The sequence below is a fragment of the Amblyomma mixtum genome, chromosome 3 (genome assembly GCF_055824585.1).
Source record: "Amblyomma mixtum isolate Tamu chromosome 3, ASM5582458v1, whole genome shotgun sequence".
NCBI lineage: Eukaryota > Metazoa > Arthropoda > Arachnida > Ixodida > Ixodidae > Amblyomma > Amblyomma mixtum.
In genome coordinates, this window is record NC_143014.1 from 177,774,850 (window position 1) to 177,781,687 (window position 6,838).

The following is a 6,838-nucleotide window of genomic DNA, read 5'->3' on the forward strand; positions in this document are numbered from 1 at the left end:
TATATGTTTTATTTGCCTCTTTCTCGGAGTAAAGCCGTACTACTGTGTCCACGTACTTTGGGACCTTCAGTACTTTTTGCAGAACTCTGAAGAGCTTGACAAACACCAGCTCGTAAGCACCACCGTCGTCTTCGTCTGAACTAGCGAAATCAACTAGTGCTGTCTCCGAAGTCCATAACAAGCTTTGATGGTGCTGCAGTTGTCGCAGTCTGCTTCTGCTTTGCTATGGGGATTACTGCACAAGACATAATACGACCTTAAAGCCTGAATCACGTAGGATAACGATGCAACCTTCGGAACGACAGTACTAGCGCTTTCGCATTCGCCGGCTCCGAATTACCGGTCGCCGTCGAAATAGGACGAGCGGATACGTCACGTGACAACTCTGCGGAAGCGCCCGGTCGCTCAGAGAAAAAAGCCGCAGCGTGTCGAGCCACTCTGAGCGAGAGGCGAGCACTTGGCAAGAGTCACCCGAACGTGGTCAGAGCTAAAGTGGCTATTTGGGCTTGTTGGTCAGTGATCATGGTTAAAGAATGCAGCGCGAAAGGACAAGGACAAACGAAGAAGTGGACAGGACTGGCGCCAATCCTGTCCACTTCCCCGTTTGTCCTTGTCTTTTCGCGCTGCATTCTTTAACCATGATCACTGACTGTCCACTTTTTCATTTGTCCTTCTCTTTTCGTGCTGCATTTTTTAACCATGATCAGAGCACCCGATTTCGACCAGTCGAATGTGTGCTCGCCTCTCAGAGCGCTCCATAGCGCTCTGAAACGACCACCCGAAGATACCATTAGTAGCCCGTCAACGCGATAAGTCAATGGGTAATAAACACACTTCCATTAACACACACGTCTTGGAAAGAGCTGTGCACGGCAGCTGCCAAGCCACCCCATTTGCTAAGCACGTAAATGAACCACGACGCGCTTGTCCTGTGTATGCCGTTTCGCCTCGCCTAATTCCTAGTGTAGCGCGTTAATTCCATAAAGAAAAGGATAGTATGCTTTACTTACTTTTTCCCGTGGAAGATGCGCAGTTGTGCTTTGCGTTTATCACGTGACCGTGGCTCAGTCTCGGGTTGTCTTTGAAGAACGCACATCTCTTGAGTCATTTGCGTGCTCCTTAAGAAGACATGAAAAATTTTGGTTGGGGTCTGGCAGCAGCAGCAGACATCTGAAACAAGGATGATTAAGAGGTGAGGCCGGGTCATCGGTGCTTGGTATCTCCAGAACGATCTTGAAAGAAACGTAACAGCGGGACGAATTCCTCTTAGCCGGAGTTAAAAGGCTAGGCCATGCGATGCGCGTGTAAGTGGAACATTGTAATGCAGTGCAGGTTTAAGAAGGAAGCATTCTCCCAGTGCCCTCGCGTGTTTTGCGTGGTGGGGTTCATCCATCACTGCATTCGTGGAGTGACGTCGGGGAAGTTAGTTCGTGATATCGCGGCCGTTTAATGTATGCTTTGTCGAGAGGAATTAGTACAAGCCATTTGTCATTTGCAACTCATCCAACTACTCTGGAGTCGATTGCAAGCGGTTGCGAAGGAGGCAGGTTTTTAGAGGAAAACTATTCTTGTTGAAAAGAATCCAAAATTTCGATCTGCATCCAACTCGACGTGTCTACCTTCAGTCGCGAATTTTGGATCAGGATTTGGTGACTCTGTTCACGTTAAAAGAAAAAGAACTAAAAAGCATTCACCAAAGATGGGGTCAAAGAGATACGTACAGCTGTGGACGTAAGTAAACAGAGCGCGCCGTTCAGTTCTAAGTGTAATCGCGCCTGGCCCAGCAGCAATTGAGAAACACTTATGTCCGCGAGGTACCGCACTAACGATAAGTACAAGCTGGCATATGACATACCTCCCAGTATTTTTGTTAGGTAACGCGTAAATGGGGTGAGAAAACCATTGCGCTGACTTCAGTCTTGGTGTCGGCACCTGCTCAGCCTAAATGCGGGCGCTCAATGAACAACGTCAGGTTATTTTTTATTTGCAGTCCGGAAATCCTCTACGTTCCTTCGGAATTTCGTCAAAAGAAGGGAGTCCAAAAAGACGGAATTACACTGCCGTTCATGTCAGGGAGCAAGTGCAGCGGAACGACAAAAAAAAAATAGAGGAAATATTCCCTTTGCGTAATGAAAGTCCGCTAAAGCCACCAAAAAAAAATGCTTGCAATAAACTGATTCATAAAGCTGTACTGCATGAGTTTCGTTTCAAGAGTCTTTCATTTCCAAGGCGGTACGAAAGAGCGTCGCGAGTGCTCGACGCAATAGGCGCAGGCAGCTCGTACACTCCACCATCGGGTTTCAATAAGACGACGATATGTGCTCACGCAGACCGCGAGCCTCCTCCTCAGCGTGCATAGCATGCCCGGCTAAAATATTCCCTCACCCCTACTATAAACCTCCCGTACTATAAATCTGCAATTATGAAATAGCTTAAATTACGTCGTGAATAAACACGCTCGCATACGAGGGCCCGGACTGCCAAGCAGCGAGGAATTCTCCCCCTCATTAAAAGCATCCCCTATAGCACCAGAGCTGGCACGCGGATCCACGAAAAGCAGCCGTAGCAAAATACGGTGGCTCAAGTGTGGTGTCCGGGATCATTTATCACTGGAGGAGCCGATTAATGGTGCTGCCGCTTCGCGTAAATTCTGTATCGAATCTTTGATAGCAATCACACCCCCGAAATCCTCATTAGAACGCGACCTCGGCTTTCTAAATTAAAAGGAAAGAAGACATGAACGCTAGCTTACAATAAGCAGCTTCGTTTATTCTGGCGTTGTTTGCGAGCTGCTGTCCATGTGCTCACCAGTAAGCCGAAAGGATGCCGAACGCGTTATATATTAATGTCACCTGCTGATGGTTTTCTAGTGTAAACGGTATTGATTACAGGTGTACCCCTGTCACTGCGTGCTCGTCTGTCCTTTTTACAGCGTGTTGCCAAAAAGACACGAGGCCAGACCTTAAATTGAAATCGTTTCTTGAATTGTTTTTTTTTTTTCTGACGCGTAAGAACGGTGTACCTATTTCGTATACAGCACAACCATTTCCAGAGCCGTGACAGGCACCCCTGTGTTCCTCTTGTGCCTCATGAGTTAATTTACGTGGCGATGTTATCACACAAACAAAAGAAGAAGACAAGGAAGTTATAGAAGACGCGATAATACCCCTATAAATACCCTATTAATACTCCTTTTCCTCTAAAACTGCTAATCATTACAACAGTTCACCGCCTGTGTCTTGGCCACTCCCCCGTAGTGGGTATGTGCCATTCTACTTGAGGCCAACCAACCAACCAACCAAAACACTTCACCAAAATTACCAAGCTTCCAAACCTTAAACTACAGCTTTCTCAGTGACCAGCGATGCGAAGACGGCAGTAATCGCCGGGGCTTCCTCAGAAAGACTTCCGCAGGGGTGCGTTTAGCGCTCCGCGGACAGCGCCGAGCCTCACTCCCTCCCTGCAAACCTTGTCCGTGGCTGCACGGAAGCACCCAGCCTCGGACACTGCAGGCAGGAAGCGACCGAGCGCGCCTGCGGGGCAGCTTGATTGCAAGCACTGATGTGGCCTGAGGAGCCGCGGGAGTTGCCGGAAGTTCTTCCCTTTCCGGCCACGCAAACCGAAGGCAGCTGAATAAACCATAGCGAGCAAGTCCCAAAATACTACCTACTCCGGCGAAACTTGAGTGTCCACTACGTTGGGACTGCGTAAACCACGCATTTTATATCGGCAACGTCGCACCGGTGCCGCCGGCTCACACCTTCGGCGTTGTCCTGCTTAGGATGCGGTGACCGCCTTCTGCCACACCTCACAATGGATGTACTGCCGGTCTCAAAGGGCAGACCACTCGGAAAGAAGAGGCATACAAACACTGATTCACTAGTGAATTTTGTTAATCGTGCAAAGTTTTTTTTCCCTCGAACTGCGAGTTCATGCGCAACAGTATCGCAAGAGGTTTCTGTTCTTTTCTGTCACACTGTGTCATGTAAAAAGATGCGAAAAAGTCTGCACTTTTTGCCTTCTTGGAGGCGCGGAGCACAATAATGTGCCGGCGCCGGCATCGGAAACCGTCTTGTCGCCAAATGAGGCGAAGGCAACGCTTCTTCACCTAGGGCCGGAGTTCTGTACCACCGAAATTCTCTAAGGATGGAGAAGGGGACAAAAGCCATGAGCATGAACTATAATTAAACGGGCTAAAACTCTTTCGCACTCTGAACGAACCTGCAGTGCGCTTTCTTCGTGGCATGTGTGAAGCGATCGGCAACGTACGAAAGAAGGGAATACATTTAAGCAACATATTTGTCATAAACAACAAGGGCCCTCTTCTTTTTAATTTTGAAACGTTGTTTAAAAACTAAAGCTCTTGTGATCAGCACATCAACTAATATTTTCAGCGCATTTGACAAAAACAACTGATCATAGCGCCATTTTACTGTTGCAGTTTATTTCAGACATTTACGGACGGCGGCATTATATGTATCTCACTATATCCTTTCAATGGGGAACAGAAAGAGTGAACATAACTAAAAACAGTCTATATATCGGAACTGAAGGGCTTATATTAATATTGCAGCAAATATATATATATATATATATATATATATATATATATATATATATATAAATAACCGACCGAGTGCGCAGGCACAGTTGGAGGTGCACCTTGCCCCCCGCCCCCTTCCCAACAGCGTATGCACAGCATATGCCTAGCTGGTGCGCAATCCGTCCGCTCTCATACGTCGCCGTCGTCACGCTAAAACACTCACTCAGTTTGGACAGCTTTGACGTTTGACGGAGCAGCAGCGCAAGTTTCTTAATTAAACAGACGCACTCTACAAATTGTAGCAGCCTTGTCCACAAAGCCATAGGGGGATTTTGAGCCCCGCAGTTTTAAAAAAGAACTCGACTGGAAAGAAGCAGTAATTTGCCGACATATTTTAAGAATGGGTTGAGCAGCGCTTTGAGTCGAGTGAGTCACGCTATTGCGCTTAAGCCATCCGTGAGCTATATCGCGCCCCTCTTATTACTTTGGGCATATGGTACTCCACACCAGCACCAACCACAATTTTGCTAAGCAAGTTCTCTGCCTACCTGTTAATCTTCTCTCCCCGGATTTAATTTGGAAAGAAAATTCCATTCCGCAGGTTCTCACGAACATGCGCTCGTGAAAGGTCGTTTCTCGCTACGCGTAATTATCCATTGCTTGATCCTTTTCAAAGCCAATTTACAGCTTTTTCTATACGCAGAGGCAAACCCTTAAAAGCATACGCCATTGTGTTCTTTCTTTCCTTTTTTTTAGATCGTCACGACAAACACATGCGCAGGAAATAACGGTTTAACTAGCGTCCGGTGTGACAGGAGCACGCAGTTAAGTAGGTGTTTCCCGCGCGAGGCCTACTATTCATTCAGCGCGGCCTACTCTACTACGCTCTCAACCATCGCGCTTCGTTCGTAATGGACCAAGGGAGCGTACAGCTTCTTTCTCCACAAGGTCTTCAGCGTACGCGAGAGAAGATTCGGCAGCTCACGGCGAAGCAGAGGCGCAGGCGTGAGAACCGAGCGCCGGGCGGAAAGACGCCGGCCACCGACGCCGAAGAACAACTCCCACGTCATTGAGAACGACCGGTAATCCGGTCATTATACGTTGTGGAAAGCGTCCACCCGCGGAAGGGCACGGAGCGGCTACTATAGCTACGCGGAGGTGGGCCTTGTTCTTTCGCTCTACGGTTCCCTAAAAGGAAGTAAAAAAAAAAAAAACAAGGCGTGGAGTGTAGGCCCGTGAAATTAACAGAAAAACATGCCAGTGCATGGTTGTACGTGCGGGTGAGCGGAAGCGGCGAAGCAGGGCAAGACGGGAAGTGAAGGTCGAGTACGCATTTTCGCCTGAAACGGAGCAGACGCAGAAAAGTGAGTCTGGACTCTTCGGAACACTGAAGCAGCCCCCGAGTGCTGGACAAGAGCGAATCGTAAGACCCTTTTCAAGTTAGTCGAACAAGCAGATGGAATCCCTTCGCTGGTAGCACAGGAATTTTTTGCAAGCAGGGCAGGAATGCTATGGCACAACTCCCCGTGTTACGACAAAAAATCGTTGATCGCGGCGGAAGCGTGCGGTGATGACAAAGGTGACAATTGTTTGGTGACGCAGTTCAAAAATGAACAAAAAAAAAAAGACGGGCAGTGCAGGGCTCTCTTCAATAATATCATCACAGCGTAACAAGGATTTCTATTTCCTCGACGCGGTAAATAACCGTGCGTTTCACTTGTTTCTGCCGGACTATTGTTGAATTGCGCAAAATGCAGTTATCTTAACGTCTTGACGCTAACTGCATGACAAGTAAAAAGATAAAGTGGCATCGACATCCCACTCGCGTTCTTCTTCTACCAGGCATCAGTAACGTTCCGGCATATGCGAGAAAGTTTGGCTCGGTGAACCAAAGAAAAATAAACGCAACAGATCAACAGTGTGCAGAGTGACAAAATCACACCTCAGTGGGACCGTGAGAAAATACCAGAGGCGAAATTCGCCTTCTTGATTAACCTCCTTGCATTTATTCCGTCTTGATTATTTGCATGTCTCACTCACATCGAACAAAAGAAACGCTTCCTACTTCTGGGAACCCATTTGCAACACAATAGGGCCGTAAACAATAATTTCCTCCGGACCAGGGAGTGGCCTTGCCTTGCACACGCAAGCAGAGGCGGAATTGCCTCTGCGCGTCTTGTGCAACACCGTACGTGCAGACTCTACCCCACAATGAGAGTCGTTATCACCCCTGCCTAACAATAGCACACAGCTCGGTAACGTGCTCAACGACTGGACGACGAAGCTGCGAAAGAT